Here is a 19,063-nt window from a genome sequence, read left to right on the forward strand (position 1 = left end):
GGCAGGGAGGAAGGGAGGGAGAGAGAGAGAAACAGAGAAAGAAAGAGAGGAAGGAAGGAAAGAAGGAAGGAAGGAAGGTAGGAGAGAGAAAGAAAGAGAGAAAGAGAGGAAGGAAGGAAGGAAGGAAGGAAGGAAGGAAGGAAAGAAAGAAAGAAAGAAAGAAAGGAAAGAAAAGAAAGAGGTAGCCATGATCAGGAAGGAGAGGAAGACGGCATGCCATCTACTGAGGGCCCAAGGCCTGGCTATTGCAGAATACTTTCTTCTCCAGTCAGCCTCCCCTGTCCAGAACAGGAAGGAAGGTCCTGGGGGAAGAGGACTCACACTAAGGACTCTAGGCATGGCTACAAACCCTAGAGGTAGGCAGAGAGGACCCCCTGGGCACAGGGTGGCCAGTGACCTCCATCTCTACCAACTTGCCATGGCAGCTGAAATGATGCCCTCGAGTCAGTCCTTGGAGTTAAGGAATTAAATCCTAAAAAAAAACACCATAATCCATGCCCAGGAAAGGGATGGAGGGAGAAGACAGCCCTTTTAATACATCAGTGTCCCCCCAACATGTTTGGGAATAGCCAGCTTCTAGAAAAACAGAGGCAGCGTCTGAAGGGAATGAGACAGACCATTGAAGGGAAGAAGGAGCCAGGTCAGGCAGGCTCTGAAATAAGAACATTTTCCCAGGAAGGGCAGCTTCAGGATTGACACCCTGGGAAGGCCTGGCAGCCAGGCAATGCACAGTGAGAGTCCAGGGCTCGAGTGCTTCCCTGCCACAGTATGGGGTTCTGTGGCAGATGCTTATCTCCCCCACAAAGGCAACCACCATGAGGGCACAGGCTTTGCCTGTGTGTTCGCTGCTGTAGCCTCCGTGCCCAGTCTGTGCCTGGCAGGTAACAGGTTCTCAATAGATATTTCTTGAATGCATGAATGAATGAATAAAGCAAGGTCCTGCGAATGGACCCCAAAGAGAAACTAGTCCTTCCTCTCAATTTTGCAGAGGGATCCAGAAGACCTGCCCAAAGTCAGGCCCAAGTTGCTGGAAGCAATACCTGAAATGAGTCAAGTGGGCCTTCTCACAGAGAGAGGTCCACACCTGAGCAGCTGGGGAAGGATCGCACTTTACAAACTTACCCCAGCAGCTCTTGGAACAGGACCGAGCTCCCTGCTGTCTTTTAGGATTTCTTCAGGGAGAAAAAGAATTTTCCTGGCCATTGGGCCAGAATATAAAAACAAGGCTGCATAAAACAGGCCTAAGAGGGAAAGAGCAGGCCAAAAACAATACGCTTCTCTCTCCCCTTGTTTTTTCAGGACCTCAACTTCTTTTCCCAGTGAGGAGGAGGAGGAGGAGGAGGAGGAGAGGGTAGAAAGCCCAGTGACCCTGTGCCTCCTTGCCAGGACAGAGGCCCTTGCAGGCAGGGAGTCAAAGAAAACTTTTCCGAGACTGATTACCAAGGGGGTAACTAGGTACACAGAGCACATGTGAACAGGCTCCTCGTTTCCAATTCAGGACTGTCAGATGGTGATTAATGACTAACAGCCACAGAGCAGCCTTGATTGCCAACTGCTGTATTGTTAATCCTGACATTTAATGAGGCCGGACACAACTCCAGCACAATTCCACACCATCATCTGCAAATAGCACTCGACGGACTTAATTGGTTAAGTATTGTGTGTGTGTGTGTGTGTGTGTGTGTGTGAGAGAGAGAGAGAGAGGGGAGGGGAGAGAGAAAGAGAGAGAGAACAGAGAGATATAAAGAGCAAAAGAAAGGGACGAGGTCTCTGTGAGTAATTGTGCCCTTTGTGGGCATCTATATTTTAATGCATGTAACCGTGTTATCGCATGAGTCATCTGCAATATAACCTTGGTCCCCAACAGAAATGTCCCTAATAGGGTGAAACCTCCCCCCACCACCCTCCCCACCCCGCTCCATCTGACCCCTGCCGCAGTGTCCTTCCCACCACCATCACCACCGCTGTCTCTGAGGAGCAGCTGGAAACTGGCATGTTTGTGAAGTTAAAGCACATGAAAGGAAGTTGAAAGAAGAAGTTGTCTTGAAGTGGGCCAGCATCCAGGGCTCCTGAGAAGCCACTTTTTCACTGGACTCTGATCAATGGGGCTTTGGCCCGCCTGACTGGGTGGTTCCTCCTCTGCCAAGAGAGAAGTATGTTTCCCCCATTCCGGAACTCAACGCTTTCTTAGGAGATGAACAGAATTCACCTTATTGTTCTAAAAACAGAGTCCCAGGCAATAAGGACAGAGAGACTGGCCCAGCAGGGGCTCTCTGGGCCAACTGAGCAAGGTGACAGGGCCCAGGAAAGGAGCTGTTGGCTGCACAAGGGCAGATGGAGTCAAGGAATCAGTGTTCGTGGGATCCTGGCTGTCCCCACAGTGTCGTGGCTGGACCTTACCAGAAGAGAAGTAAGTGAGGCACAGGTAGCCGGCCACCTTGTGCAGGAAGTGTTCATAACAAAGGCACTCAAAGGAGCAGAGACATGGGATGCTGAGGGACCAAGCGAGCAGAGCAGACAAGTGAGTGCCACAAGTGCTTGGAGGGGTCAGCGGGGACCCAAGCATCCAGAAAAGGTGGGGAGCATGCAAAGGGGTCCGAAAAATGGAACCCTCAGTGGAAAGCACTGAGACCTTTATTCAGGTGAGGTTTGGGATGAATTCATTCCCACGGACTCCTTTGAAAGGCTCATTCCTCTAAGTATGGCTTTCAAACCAGTAGTGTCACCATCACCTGGAAGCCCTTTATTTTATTTTATTCTGTTTTGAGACAGAGTTTTGCTCTTGTCGCCAAGGCTGGAGTGCAATGGCACAATCTCAGCTCACTGCAACCTCTGCCTCCTGGGTTCAAGTGATTAGCCTGCCTAGCCTCTCAAGTAGCTGGGATTACAGACATGCACCACCACCCCCGGCTAATTTTTTTTTGTATTTTAGTACAGACAGGGTTTTACCATGTTGCCGATGCTAGTCTGGAACTCCTGACCTCAGGTGATCCACCGGCCTTAGCCTCCCAAAGTGCTCGGATTACAGGCATGAGCCACCGTGTCCAGCCTGGAAGCCCTTTAGAAATGCACTCAGATGAGTAGGTTGCAAAAATTTTCTCCCATTCTGTAGGTTGCCTGTTCACTCTGATGGTAGTTTCTTTAGCTGTGCAAAAGCTCTTTAGTTTAATTAGATCCCATGTGTCAATTTTGCTTTTGCTGCCGTTGCTTTTGGTGTTTTAGACATGAAGTCCTTGCCCATGCCTATGTCCTGAATGGTACTACCTAGATTTTCTTCTAGGGTTTTTATGGTATTAGGTCTAACATTTAAGTCTCTAATCCATCTTGAATTAATTTTCGTATAAGGGGTAAGGAAAGGATCCAGTTTCAGCTTTCTACTTATGGCTAGCCAATTTTCCCAGCACCATTTATTAAATAGGGAATCCTTTCCCCATCAAGGATCTAGAACTAGATGTACCATATGACCCAGCCATCCCACTACTGGGTATATACCCAAAGGATTATAAATTACTCTACTACAAAGACACATGCACACGTATGTTTATTGCGGCACTATTCACAATAGCAAAGACTTGGAATCAACCCAAATGTCCATCTGTGACAGACTGGATTAAGAAAATGTGGCACATATACACCATGGAATACTATGCAGCCATCAAAAAGGATGAGTTTGCATCCTTTGTAGGGACATGGATGCAGCTGGAAACCATCATTCTTAGCAAACTATCACAAGAAGAGAAAACCAAACACCGCATGTTCTCACTCATAGGTGGGAACTGAACAATGAGATCACTTGGACTCGGGAAGGGGAACATCACACACTGGGGCCTATCATGGGGAGGGGGGAGGAGGGAGGGATTGCATTGGGGAGTTATACATGATATAAACGTCATGCACATGTACCCTAGAACTTAAAGTATAATAAAAAAAAAAAAAAAGAAATGCACTCAGTAGAACTGTGGTCGCTAGAGGCGTGGGGAGGGCAGGGATTGGGGAGGGAGAGGTTGGCTAACAGACACAAAGTTACAGCTACATAGGAGAGAGCAGGAATAAATCCTAGTGTTCTATAGCACTGTAGGGTGATGACCATTAACAAGAATGTATTGTATATTTTCAAATAGCTACAAGACAGGATTTGGAATGTTCCCAACACAAAGACATGATAAATGTTTGAGGTGATGGATATGCAGATTACCCTGATTTGATCATGACACATTGTATGCAGTTATCAAAATATCACATGGACCCCACAAATATGTACAATTATTAGGTGTCAATCAAAAAATAAAACTTTTTTTTTGAGACAGAGTCTGCTATATCACTCAGGCTAGAGTGCAGTGGCCCAGGCTCATTGCAGCCTCCACTTAATGGGTTCAAGCGATTCTTGTGCCTCAGCCTCCCAAGTAATTGGGACTATAGGCGTGCACCACCTCACCCAGCTGATTTTTGTATTTCTCATAGAGACGGGATTTCACCACGTTGACCAAGCTGGTCTCAAACTCCTGGCTTCAAGTGATCTGCCCACCTCAGCCTCCCAAAGTTCTGGGATTACAGGCTTGAGCCACAGCACCCAGCCAAAAAATGAAACTTGTTAAAATGGAATGTAGATTCACAGGCCCCATCCCGATCCATGACTCTAAATCTGCATTTTGACAAAATCCCCTAAGTAAAGTTCAAGTGTGAGGAGTGCTGCTGTAAATGCCATGGTCAAGAAGCCACACACAAAAGCCAGGCCTGACCTGGTGTCTAGTAGTCCCAACATGTGTCCACTTTGCTACTACAAGAAACACAGCCAGATGTGATGGTTCACGCCTGTAATCCCAGTGCTTTGGGAGGCCTGAGGCAGAAGGATTGCTTGAGGCCAGGAGATCAAGGCCAGTGTAGACAACATCCCAAGACCCGATTGCTGTTAAAACAAAAAAAAATTGCCAGGTGCAGTGACGCATGCCTGAAGTCCCAGCTACTCCGGAGCCTGAGGTTGGATGACTGCTTGAGCCCGGGAGGTTGAGGCCGCAGTGAGCCGTGATTGTACCATTGCACTCCATCCAGCCTGGAGACAGAGTGAGACCCTGACTCAAAAAAAAAAATAGAGTTTTTTTATATATATATTTATATATTATATATTTATATTTATATTTTTATATATAAATATATATTTATATTTTTATATATAAATATATATTTATATTTTTATATATATATTTTATATATAAATATATATTATATTTATAAATATATATATGACCATGGCATATGTGTGTGTATACATATATATGTACATAACACTGTATATATAATATTCTGCTTTTTTTGCTAACCATTATGTTTTAAGCTTTTTTTTCCATACAGCCTCAGCATTTTGATGACTGCATGATACTCTTAGGTTATTTCTACTTTTTCTCTATTTTAAATATATATTATGATTTTTTAAAAAAATCATTGTGGCTGGGTGCGGTGGCTCACGCCTGTAATCCCAACACTTTGGGAGGCTGAGGCGGGAAGATCACCTCAGAAACCCCATCTCTACTAAAAATACAAAAAACAGCCGGATGTGGTGGCGCATGCCTATAATCCCAGCTACTCGGGAGGTTGAGGCAAGAGAATTGCTTGAACTCAGGAGGTGGAGTTTGCGGTGAACCGAGATCACGCCATTGCATTCCAGCCTGGGCAACAAGAGCAAAACTCTGTTTAAAAATATATATATATATTGCATAGAACCCAGGCGTGGTGGCTCACGCCTATAATCCCAGCACTTTGGGAGGGCGAGGCAGGAGAATCGCCGAAGCTCAGGAGTTCAACACCAGCCTGGCCAACATGGTGAAACCTTGTCTCTACTAAAAATACAAAAAATTAGCCTGGCGTGGTGGCAAGCACCTGTAATCCCAGCTACTTGGGAGGGTGAGGCAGAAGAATCGCTTAAACACAGGAGGCAGAGGTTGCAGTGAGCCGAGATTGCGCCAGGGCACTCCAGCCTGGGTGACCGAGCAAGACTCCATCTCAAAAAAAAAAAAAAAAATTGTGTATGAGTTTGCTAATTAGTTGGATTTAGAGGTCCTATCTCTCAAAAACTAAACTAAAATAATAAATGCCACTGGGTCTCCTTTCCTCCCAGGAGACCAGGGTTCCCCATGCCTTCCCTGCCTCACTTCCCTGCGTGGCCCCTGAAACAGGGCTGGGACACCTTGGGGCATGGGGCGTGGCAGGACAGCAGGACATTATTGGGCCTGAGCACTTGGGCCTGGGCCTGGCCGCAGCTGAAAGGTCCTGGGTGGCTCTGCAATGCTTCGCCACCCATGCGCTGGAGGGCTTGGGTTACAGGAAGGGGCAAGCACCTTGCTCCTGGGGTGTCCCACGTGCAGGTCTTTGTTCCCAGCCAGTGGTTGGAACATCAGCGCCCCACGCTGAGGAATTCCGTTCATGACTGAGGCCCCTGTAATGACCGCTGGCCGCCTTCATTCCAGCAGGCATTCCTTGCCCGCTTGATTCCCCCGCTCCAGACACCCTAACTGTGGGAGGGGCAGCCTCAGAAAATGATAATGAAAAGCTAATGTTTCCCCTTATGACTCTGGGCCTCCGGATGTCCCTGCAGTGACCCCACCTCCCAAATCCTCGGCCTGAACCATCACCTTGTCCCCACCTGGGCTCCCCTCGGCTTCATTAAATGCTCCTGTGTCCTCAATCCAATCGCCCTCCCCATTCTGAAAGTGTAGGAAAGAATGTGGATAGAACCAAGGGCCCCCGGTTCCCGTTCCAGCTCCTCTGCTTCTGTGTGACCATGACAAAGCACTTCCCATATCCGTGCCTCAGTTTCCTCCATATAGAATCAAGGGATTGGATAAAATGGATGATCTCTGAGGTCCTTTGCAGCTGTGACTCTGTGACTTTATTTCAGAGAATTATCACTGGGCCTAAATGAAATAAGATCATGGATGTTATAAAACACTGAAAAGGTTTAAAACTACACATATATATGACACACAGAGGAATAAGGAGTCTCCTTTTCTTTTTTAGTTTTATTTATTTTTTTGAGACAGAGTCTTGCTCTGTCACCCAGGCTGGAGTGCAGTGGTGCAATCACCACTCACTGCAGCCTCGACCTCCTGGGCTCAAGAGATCCTCCCACTTCAGCCTCCCAAGTAGCTGCGACTACAGCCATGTGCTACCACGCCTGGCTAACTTTTTGGATATTTTTGTAGAAACTGAGTTTTCCCGTGTTGCCCAGGTTGATCTCAAACTCCTGGCCTCAAGCAGTCCTCCTGCCTTGGCCTCCCAAAGTGCTGGGATGACAGGAATGAGCCACCACACCTGGCCAAGAATCTTCTTTTCTCTAATCCCCCAGCAGTATGTGTCCTTCTAGTGTTGTTTTGTTTCATGGTCTGTTTTCCCTGCCAGATTGGGAGCAACATGAGGGCAAAATGGAGGTCGTTTTTTGTTGTTGTTTTTTGGTTTTTTTGTTGTTATTGTTGTTGTTTGAGACAGCATCTCGCTCTGTCACCCAGGCTGGAGTGCAGTGGCGTGATCTTGGCTCTCTGCAACCTCCGCCTCCCAGGTTCAAGTGATTTTCCTGCCTCAGCCTCTTGAGTAGCTGGGCTTACAGGTGTGCACCACCATGCCGGGCTAATTTTTGTATTTTTAGTAGAGGCAGGGTTTCACTATGTTGGCCAGGCTGGTCTCAAACTCCTGACCTCAGGTGATCTGCCCACCTTGGCCTCCCAAAGTGCTGAGATTACAGGCGTGAGCCACTGCACCTAGCCTCTCTATTTTTTAAATCCCCTCTCAATAACTAACACCCACAGAAGCTGCTCAGTAATGTTGTTGACTTGGGGACAGACTGCTAACCCCCCTGGCTGCTCATTCATTTAAGTGGACTAGTAAGAAGCTTAACAGAAAAGTAGTACCTTTGCTTCTTAGGAGGGGAAGGGAAAGAACCTCTTTTAAATATATCTTACTTCTTTCAAGGAGAAAAAGTAGTTTGGTCCCTCAAAATTAGTTGTATTTGGAAATTCAAATGGAATTTTTAATACTGCCTTGCAAATAAACACATATCAACATGCCCAAGGCTTAATTCCATTCCCCAGGCTCTTCTTAAGTATACTGTGTGCTGAATGCCAACCCTCCACTCAATAGTTAGAGAACACAGAAGAGATACTATAAAGTACTAAAATTTTTAAAGTAAACATAGCAGAACTTAGATATCAAAATAAATATTGTCCCATTTGAAATGTCCCTTTGGAAGGATATACACTCATTCTAATATGTTGTGTTGCTCAAAATTCTTTGGAACGTTTTGAACGCTATCATTAAACCATCAGATTTTTAATTGACAATTACAAATCTTTATGTGGTGATTAGCAGGGGCAATGTCTCTCCTGAAGCCAGCCCTGGTGAATAAGCTGGATGATCAGGCTTATTCAGTCAGGTCAAAAATCTAAATAATGTGTGTCTTATAATGAAGTTCTTAATGAGCACATGATAGTCCTGTGTGGCCTTCCAACATGAATCTACTGAAGGTCTTCTTTCTCTGAGTTGCATAGGTTCAGCTGTGTCTGTAAAAATCAGTCTCTTGACAGATCTTCTTCTACCCTGGTCCTACTCTCCACCTCCCAACTCCCATCATCCATTCTCAACACTGCAGCCAAAAGATCTTTTAGAAACAGAAGTTGCTCGTTGGTTTGAAAACCCGCGAGAGCTCCCATCTCATTTGGAGGGGTGGCCAAAGTCCACAGGGCAGCTTCTAAGACCTAGCTCCCTGGGCCCTCTCCAATCTCCTTCCACCCCACCGTCTCCTTCAGCAGCTTTGGCTCCAACCACATGGCCTCCCTGCTGTTCCTCAAACACACTAGGATGCTCCTATTTAGGACCATTCTCCAGCTGTCCTCTGTTTGGAAACTTCTCTTCCAGAAATCCACTTGGCCAGCCCCATCATTTCCTTTATGTTTTTGGTAAATTATCACCTTCTCAACGAGACATACTCTGACTTTCTATTTTATACCTCTATTAATAGTGCCTTCTTTTCATAATGTCTTCTGCTTAATACCTTCCAGTTAATAACTTCCATTTAATGACACACAGACATGCATGGACACATTCACTCCTTAGCCCCAGGACCCTGGCCTTCTTCTCATTTCTTCCCTGGTGTTTATTACCTTCTACCATAATATCTAATTTATCTAATATTATTTATAGTATATCTTTTTGTCTGTATGCTCCTGTGAGAAGTAAGCTCAGGAAGCCCAGTATCTTTGTCTGTTTAATTGAGTTTCAAAAGCCTAGAACAGGCGCATAGCTGGTACTCAATAAAAAACATGTTGAACTGAATTGGATTGGATTGCATCAAATTGAATTGACTCGAATTGCATTGCATTGTGTTGAATAAGTCCCAACTTATATAAAGTATACTCCCTGCCTTCCAGTTGCTTTATATCTGATTGAGATAACTAGTGACATACACATGAAAGTGACTGAGCAGTACACAGCAGTCCAGGACTAAGTGGAACTTGCAGTGATGCTGCAGGAACCCTGGACAGATGAGTGCTGGCTGCAGGAGGAGAAAGGACCTGAGCTGAGCCTCCCATCTAGTCAAGCAAACCCTCTCCTTGTCCCCAGCACAGGCCGTGCTGTTCCAGCCTCTACTCATCTGCTCACGCTGGCCCTCTGCCTTAAGTCCCCCACCTTTCCTGCACACTTACCTAAATGCTATCCACCCAAGTCCCCTTCCTCCTCACCACTTTCCCTGATTCCTCCAGCCCTCCTCTGAGCCCCCGTAGCTCCTATATTTTGTTTCAGATCATTTAGCCTTTACATAGAACTGTTCTGTGTGTGCGCATGTCATTTCCCCAGCAAAGAACCACATCTTTTGCTTCTCTCTTCTAAACAGGGACAAGGGCTGGGCACAGTGGCTCATGCCTATAATCCCTGCACTTTGAGAGGCTGAGGTGGGTGGATCACCTGAGGTTAGGAGTTCAAGACCAGTCTGGCCAACATGGTGAAACCCCATCTTTACTAAAAATACAAAAAACTTAACCAGGCATGGTGGTGCATGCCTGTAGTCCCAGCTACTCAGGAGGCAGAGGCAGGAGAATCGCTTGAACCTGGGAGACAGAGGTTGCAGTGAGCTGAGCTTCCACCACCGCAATCCAACCTGGGTGACAGAACAAGACTCCATCTCAAAAAATAAACAATAAATAAATAGTGCCAAGCACAGCACAAGTAGTGGCACCTGGTACATGTGGCACCAAGTGGTTAGTCAATAGGCAGAGAAAAAAGGAAGGTGGCTTTCCAGGAGAGGTAAATCTCAAAAACAAAGATACCATGGTGTGAACTGCCATGATGAGTTTACAAATATGACACCAGTCTTCTCAGCCCAAGCTGAGGCTTGTATCACCTGAAGAGCTTTTCCCAAATATCTCTGACTGGGCACAGTGGCTTAACCCTGTAATCCCTGTACTTTGAGAAGCTGAAGCGGTGGATCGCTTGAGCCCAGGAATTCAAGACCAGCCTGGGCAACATGGCGAAATCCTACCTCTACTAAAAATACAAAAATTAGCTGGGCATGGTGGTACGTGCCTGTAGTCCCAGCTACTCAGGAGGCTAAGGTGGTGGGATCAATTGAGCCTGGGAGGTAGAGGCTGCAGTGAGCTGTGACTGTGCCACTGCATTCTAGCCTGGGTAATAAAGCAAGACCCTGTCTCAAAAACAGAAATTCCCTGGCCGGGCACAATGCCTCATGACTGCAATCCCAGCACTTTGGGAGGCAGAGGGAGTCACTTGAGCCCAAGAGTTCAAGAGCAGCCTGGGCAACAAAGCAAGACCCTATCTCTACAAAAAAATTACAAATTAACCAAGTGTGGTGGTGCATGTCTGTAGTCCCGGCTACTCGAGAGGCTGAGGTGGGAGGACTGTTTGAGCCCAAGAATTTGAGGCTGCAGTGAGCTATAATGAGACCACTGTACTCCAGCCTCAGCGACAGAATGAGACCCCGACTCAAAAAAAAAATCTCCTTTTGGGGACCTTAGCCCAGACTAATGTTATCAGATTATCAGGGAATGTAGCCCAGTCAGCACCAAGTGATTCTAATGTGTAGCTGGAATTAAGATCATTGCATTAGAGAAAACATAAGGAGGCCAGGCATGGTGGCTCATGCCTGTAATCCCAGCACTTTGGAAGGCCCAGGCGGGCGGATCACTTGAGGCCAGGAGTTCGAGACCAACATGGCTAACATACCAAAACCCCATCTCTACTAAAAAATACAAAAATTAGCGGGGCATGGTGGCCCACAGCTATAGTCCCAGCTACTCAGGAGGCTGAGGGACAAGAATCACTTGAACCTGGGAGGCGAAGATTGTAGTGAGCTGAGATTGTGCCACTGCACTCCAGCCTGGGTGGCAAAGCAAGACTCTGTCTCAAAAAAACAAAAAGATAAAGGGGTATATGAGTAATTGGGAAGCCGGCCTAAAATGCTGTAGTTGTGACTATCCCTCCTTTCCATTTTGTTCCTATGAGTTTGTCATGGGAATTTGTCTTTGTCAGGGTAGCCTGGACTGAAGAACTGTGGACAGATGTGTCCATCCTCTGCCTAATGCTATAATGAGTAGCAAGAAGTCAGAGAAGCTATGGAGAGAGCAGAAGGCACCAACAAATGTGGCCAAGGCCAGGGGTCATCTGCACCCACGGAATGCAGAAACATTTGGAAAAATTAGAGGACTCGTGTAGACCACTTGACAATTTTTGTTGCAATTTCTCTCCTTCCTTGGTTGTTAGCACTCAGGTTACTTGCTCGTGCCTGCCCAGCAGAAGAGCTAAGAAGTGTGTAAATTATCTCAACGTTACTCTTTCAGGAATTCCTGGCTAATTCCTTACACTCCTGCTCCCTCTACATCCTAGGAAACTGAGCAGAAGTTGAATCTTCTCTCTTAAATGTAACCTGGCTCACATGCACTGAAGAGCATGCAAGAAACTTGAGTGACAAAATTAGCTGGGCGTGGTGGTGGGTGCCTGTAGTCCCAACTACTCCAGAGGCTAAGGCAGGAGAATCACTTGAACCCCGGAGGCAGTGAGCCAAGATCGCACTACTGCACTCCAGCCTGGGCGACAGAGCAAGACTCTGTCTCAAAAAAAAAGAAACTTGAGTGACAGAAGTCCTCATCCTAGTCTGGTCTGTAGATGTCCTCTGCTCCATCTCTCCTCTCCTCCCTCCTTTATGTAGAAAACTTAGAGACAGACCAAGAAACTAAGCAGCACTTCCTGTTGATTGATTTCAGAGGCACCTGTGCAGACCAGGCCTCTCTTCCCACTGCCCTGACTGCACTCTCACACATGAAGCATCAATATCACTATTACCAAACATCACTCTTCCCCTCTGCCACAGCTAGAGATGGGGCTGAAAAGCCGAGCTCCTCTGAGAAAGGAAATGAGGCTTAAATTCAGAGTGAGACGGAAAAAACTGAGATCAAAACTTTTCCTGCGAGCAGGATCTGCTTATTTGGGAATGGTGGGAAGGGAAGGGAAGGGAGGGTGAGAAGGGCAGGGAAAAGGAACATAAAGGAAAATATGTTGGCACCTAGTGGCTGAAGGAGGGAGAGAAGGGTGTGCCAGGGAACGAGGGGGCGGGTGTGGAAAGATGAGGCCTGGGTGCTCATGACAGCCTTCCCTGACTCCATGAGCTTGCCAAGTCCCAGCCCTAGATCCCAGAGGGGTCACAGCCGAGGTCCCAACTCCGGAGGCCACTACCTTTCATTTTCTTGCTCCCCAGTCTCTGTGCCCGGAATCACTGTCTGCCAGTCTCTGGCCAACCTGTAGCCTCTCCGTGCTGAAAACGACCCCCTAAAAAAGCCAAGGGGGAAGGACCCAGCACACAGCCGCGAACCACAGATACACTAAGAGGTAACTCTAAACTCCAGAGCTGGGCCCAGGAGGAGGGGAAGGGTGGAGGGGGGATGAGGTTTTTCCACTTCCATTCGCAACTGTCAGGCGGGTGATTAATGACCAACAGGTTTGGAATCGCCTCTATTGCCAGATCAGTATTGTTGCCCGTGACAGCTAATGAGGTTGGACAGGCTTCTCCACACTGAGCTTTACGGGCCCGCTCCCTCCCCTGCAGAGCTCACAAGCCCTGCCAGCTTTTGTACACTGGAATGTTCAAGCCCCACCCCCCTTCATTCCTCCAACACCACCTCCCCCCAACTCTCTGAACCACCATCTCACCCCAGAATCTTGCCCATCCACCAAGGAAGCTGGGTAGTGGGGCTGCAAGCCCCGCCTGCTCAGAGACACCCATCTGTTACACCCACACCCCCAAAAGCCCCTTTCCCATTTCCACTCAAGTTTGAGCAATGGGGCTGGAAGAAAGGAAAAAGAATGAAAGCGAACATTTCGGCCCTTGGGTTTAAGATGACAGAAGGATCTCTGAACACTTGCTTTGGACAGTCTGGCCAGCAAGTTTAACAAGGCCATTCCACGGCCAGCTGTAAAATTCAAGAAGTATTTTATACACTCACGGTTTCAATCTGGCAGATGTACTAAGGGGGTGAGGATGGAGGAATGAGAGAACTTGGGAAAGGTGATTTAATAATAGCTAATAATGATTTTTAACCAACCACCTTACGCCTAGATACACAAAGCCAGGTGTCAGTGCAGAAATCAACGTGGTCCTAGGTCTAAGGGTAAGGAAATACTGGCTTTGTTTTCTGCTCTCTTACAAATAATATTTACCTTTGTGCTAGTTGACATCTTGATATGGTTAAGCACATGTTTGCCTGTGGTTTAATATTTGAAGGAACTGGAGCAACATAATAAGCAAACAGCATAAAAAGCCCAGAAAGACCCCCTCAGCTTAAAAATCTATTACTTTTCAGTGTGATATAAATGTATTTTGCTTCTGCTCAGAGCAATTTCCTAGTTTACTCTTATTAAACCAGAAGACGGCTTAGCAGAGTTCTTGATTTATGAAACACATACTAGATTCATTAAAACCTTAAAAGATTTAATACATTTTATCAAGACATTAAATCTGTGCAGGCTTTTTAAATCAAATACCTGCCATATTTCATCCCCCACACCCTGCACACTTACTTAAGAACACTAAAGTGTGGACTGACAAACATTATGGGTGTTTCAGGCCTGATTTCTAAGTGGCAGTAAAGTCCTCCCCTCCAGGATTTATAGCCTGGCTTCTCCCCAAGTCTGGTCTTCCAAAGAACAACTGACTCTCTCCTCTTTAGAATTTGGTTGGGTAGGATGAGCTGAGATGTCAATCACACACACACACACACACACACACACACACACACACACACAAACTTCTTCCTCTCCCATTACATAGCCAACGTTCCTATTCTCATGGGTTCTCTAGGACCCCACCCTTCAACACCACTCGCCCATCTTCTTTCTTCTTCCAGAACTCCTTTTGGCTTCTGCTTCCATGCAGACATACTCCTACCATCTCCTTCTCTCCCTCCCCTACTCCCCTGACTCTTAGCCCATGCAGAACTGCATCCATGTAACACCTGCCACGCTTTGGGAAGCAAAGCTTGCCCTCTTATTCTTAATCCCCTCCTTTTTAAGTCTATCCACACCACAGTGGTTCTCAGCTAGGGGCAAATTTGTCTCACGTACACACGACTGGGGACATTTGGCAATGCCTGAAGACATATTTGGTTGTCATAATGAGGTGGGGGTGTTGCTACCAGCATCTAGGGATAGAGGCCAGAGAATCTGTTAAATGTCCTACAATGCACAAGCCAGGCCCTCTACTCCACAGTGTGGAAAAAAGAGAGAAAGAGAAAGAGAAAAAGAAAGAATGAAAGAAAAGAAGGAAGGGCCAGGCATGGTGGCTCACACCTACGATCTCCGCACTTTGGAAGGCCAAGGCAGGAGGATTGCTCAAGGCCAGGAGTTTGAGACCTGTCCTGGATAACACAGTGAGACCTCATCTCTACAGAAATACAGCCGGGCATGGTGGCGTGCATCTGTAATCCTAGCTACTCAGGAGGCCGAGACAGGATGATCACTTGAGCCGAGGAGTTCAAGGCTGCAGTGAGCTACGATTGTGCCACTGCACTCCAGCCTGAGTGACAGAGTCCCTGGATCTCAACTAAGTAAATAAAATAAAAGAGAGAGGGGGAAGGAAGAAAGCGAGGGAGGGAGCAAGAGAGAGGGAGGAAGGAAAGAAGGAAGGGAGGGAGGAAGGGAGGGAGGGAGACTGTATCTAGAACCTTACCAGGCATAAGTGGTCTTCTCAACTCTCCTTCATTGCTTTCACACTTAGGATTGTGGCTCATAGATAATATAGTTGTTTCAATAAATGTTTACAGAGTCAAACTAAATCTCTGTCCTAACACACTGACATTTTCCAAAATCAGAAATGTAAGGGAAAAAAATACTGGATTTACAATCAGTTGATCTGCCTGTGACCCTGAGGAATCGTTGAAGCCCTCTCTCCTGTGTGTCCTTATCTGTGAAGTGGAGTTGTGGTGCTATTACCTTCATGGACTATTACGAGCATTCAATGAGCTGGTTGGTGTAACTGACAGCGCTTTTACATTCTAAAAGGTCATGGGATGTTTATTATTTTTGTTGACAAACACTTATTGAGTGCTTATTGTATGCCAGGAATTATGTTAGACCTTCGGGGGTGGGACGGGTACAAAAATGAATAGACAAAGCTCCTGCCCTCGCAGATCTTACAGTCTTGTAAGAAGCACAGACAAAAACTAGAATGTTTCAGTGTATTATAATCAGTGCTGTACGACAAGAATGCACAGGATATTGTGGACACAGATAAGATACACTTAGAAGGGTCTTCAAAGATGAATAAGGCCGGACATGGTGGCTCATGTCTGTAATCCCAGCACTTTGGGAGACCTAGGTGGCTGGATCACTTGAGGTCAAGAGTTCGAGACCAGCCTGGCCAACATGGTGTAAACTCCGTCTCTACTAAAAATACAAAAATTAGGCAGGCATGGTGGCACACGCCTGTAATCCCAGCTACCCGGGGTGCTGAGGCAGGAAAATCGCTTGAACCCAGGAGGTGGAGGTTGCAGTGAGCCGAGATTGCACCACTACATTCCAGCCTGGTCTGGGCAACAGAGGGGAAAAAAAAAGAAAAAGAAAAAGAAAAAAGAAAGAAAGATAGATGAATAAGAGCTGGTCTAGCAAAATTTAAAAAAGACTGCAGAATAAGATCATAAAAGCTGCAGGTATAGGCAGGGGATCACATCATTAAAAATCTTATATGAAAAGTTAAGAGGATTTGAACTTTTTTCTATAGGAAACCTATTATGGTGTTTTTAAGCAGAAAAGGTATCCATCAAAGAACACATGGGGTACACTGTAGACAACACACTGATTTAAGGGCAAATGGAAGGTGGGGGTGAGGAGATGACTAAAATTATATTATTACAATAATCCAGGTGATAAAGCCCTGAACTGCCTGGAGAGGAAAGTACAGGGTCAAGGAATAATTACGATGGATGGGACAGATTAAAGACAGTGGCTGAGTGTCTAGCCTGGATGGTTGAGTGAATGGTGGCGTCTTTAGTGGGAGGAAGATATTTGAAGGGAACTATGAGTTCCGTTTTAGAGATGATCCGTTTCTCCCTGTCCAAAATCCAAAAAATGGTATTCTAGTATGTAGCTTGTGGTTATCAATATGCATTTAGGAGCATCACCAGTGACCACATAATTAGAATACGGAGAACACAAGAGGCCTTCCAGAAAGAGAAGATAGAGAAAAGAAGAGCAGTAGGGGCCGGGCACAGTGGCTCACCCCTGTAATCCCAGCACTTTGAGAGGTCGAGGTGGGTGGATCACTTGAGGTCAGGCGTTCAAGACCAGCCTGGCCAACAAGGCAAAATCTCATCTCTACTAAAAATACAAAAATTAGCCGGGCATGGGGCATGGTGGTGGACACCTGTAATTCCAGCTACCCAGGAGACTGAGGCAGGAGAATTACTTGAACCCAGGAGGCAGAGGTTGCAGTGAGCTGAGATTGCCCCATTGTACTCCAGCTTGGGTGACAAGAGCAAACAGTAGGTCAAGGACAGAGTTCTGAGGAATAGTTGAAGATGAGTTCAAGCAGAGATTAAAAATAGGAACACTCAGACAAGTAGACAGAAACCCAGGAGGGAGGGAATCATTCACAGAGGCCAAAAGAGGAAGAGTCTAAGAATTCAGGGAACCAATCAACAGCACCACGTGCATCAGAGAAAGCGACTGAAGGGTTAAGAACAAGGGAATGGAAAGTGAGGAAGTAATGACACCAAGTGTAGACTACTTTTTCAAGAAACTTTGCTCAAAGAGAAGGAGACAAATCAGGTAAGAACTAGAGGCTTACATAGGATCAACGGAGAGGCTTAGAGGGAAGGGCGTGGAGAAATTGCACAAGATTATAGGCTGTGGCTAAAGAACTGGTAGAAAGAGGAGATAATTAAAGGCTCTAGGTCCCTGAGGAAAGAGGAGGGATGAGATTAAGAAACCAGGTGAAAAAAGATTGGCCTAGAATAAACATGGGTTACCTTATCCTCTGAGACTCACACCGCTGTATACAAGGTTTCTTTTATGTATAGCAAAAAAAGAAGTCTATCAATGACATGAAGAGATGTGTAGATAAGTATATGTAGATAAAATTTCATACAATCTTTAAAAAAAAATTCCTAATGTTACTATAAATTCAGAGTTGGAGGGTTAGAGATGTCAACGGAAAGGTCATCCCAGGCACATTAGGCCAAGCCAAAATGCAACTGCCAGGCTTGTTGGAACACAATCTCAGGGTCACAGGTCTCATCATCCCCCAAATGCAGTAGGAACCTTAGCCAAGCCCCCCTTCTGGAGACTTCTTCTCCTTAGACTTCTCTACAAGTAAAATAATTGGGTTGGATTAAAATCATAGCAATAACCTATCTGTCCATCAACAGGTGAGTGGATAAACAAATTGTTGTACAGCTATACAACGAAACACTACACAGCAATAAAAAGGAATGAACTCTTGATAGACTCAACAACATGGATGAATCTCAAAATAATTATTCTGGGTTTCCAAAAAGCCAGACCCTCCCCCCCTAAAAAGGGCACATACTGTACAATTCCATGCATATAAAACTCTACAAAATGCACACTAGAGTGGCAAAAGCAGATCAGTGGTCTTTTGAGAATCGAAAAGGGGGTGTCCCAAAGGGGTGTAAGAGGGAGAAATTACAAAGAGGCATGAGGAAATTTGGAGCCATGATGCATGTGTTCATCATACTGATTGTGGTAATGGCTTCACAGGTGTTTGCAAGTCAAAACTAAATTGTAGACTTTATGAACAGTTTATTATATGTCGATTATATCTCAATAAAGCTGTAAAAACATGTAATCACAAAATGACCTTTAGCTGACTTTCAACTCAATTTTTTTCCTGATGGCTCTTTGATCCCTTTACCCAATTGCCTTGAAGAAACATCATTGGCCCCAGGCAAATATGCTTTTGTTCTCAGAAGGCACCAATCCTGGGTTTTTGCAACTGAAAAAAAAGAAAAGAGGAAAAATTTCTGAGCCCCCTTAATAAGTAAGGATACAGTTCATTCCTCTTCCCATAAGCTCACCAAAATCTTACTGGAATCAAACATTCTAAAAGATTATTTCTATTCCGTGTTTTAGAGCCTAAAGTAAAAAAGATAAACTTTAAATCAAACAGAAACTTTTTCCAGCAATTTCCACTCTTGTGATACTGAACTGAACTGAAGCAAAAGATTTTAAGAGTTGCCTGAATCCTTTGGAGTTAACCTGGTTATTGACTTAAAAAGTCTAATTGTGAAATTGACTTAAAAATCCCTAATTGTGAAAGAAGGGGTCTCTTCTCTCTTTGGAATGACACTCTCACTAACAATTTTCTTGATAAGAGGACCCAACAAACAGCAATAGAAATAGAAAACTATGGATTGCTAGGTGAGAGTATTTTTTAACCTGCTTCAACCTACAACTGCAAAATGAACTGGCCCAATTTAATTAGAAAAGTCTCACAATTTCTGACCACTGATCTACATTCCTGAAAGGTTCCATGTGAAATAAATGTGGTGTGTGTGTG

General features: G+C 45.6%; 1 long non-coding RNA gene across 1 annotated transcript; it reads left to right on the plus strand.

Moving 5' to 3' along the window:
- Positions 1-2,226: 2,226 nt before the first annotated feature.
- LOC117094738 lies at positions 2,227-19,063 on the plus strand. The gene is made up of 3 exons (XR_004441662.1): positions 2,227-2,642; positions 12,752-12,882; positions 18,637-19,063. It is a non-coding gene; the product is annotated as an uncharacterized LOC117094738 (long non-coding RNA).

This window comes from Trachypithecus francoisi, unplaced genomic scaffold (assembly GCF_009764315.1).
Source record: "Trachypithecus francoisi isolate TF-2019V2 unplaced genomic scaffold, Tfra_2.0 Contig01440, whole genome shotgun sequence".
In the NCBI taxonomy this organism is placed as follows: Eukaryota; Metazoa; Chordata; class Mammalia; order Primates; family Cercopithecidae; genus Trachypithecus; species Trachypithecus francoisi.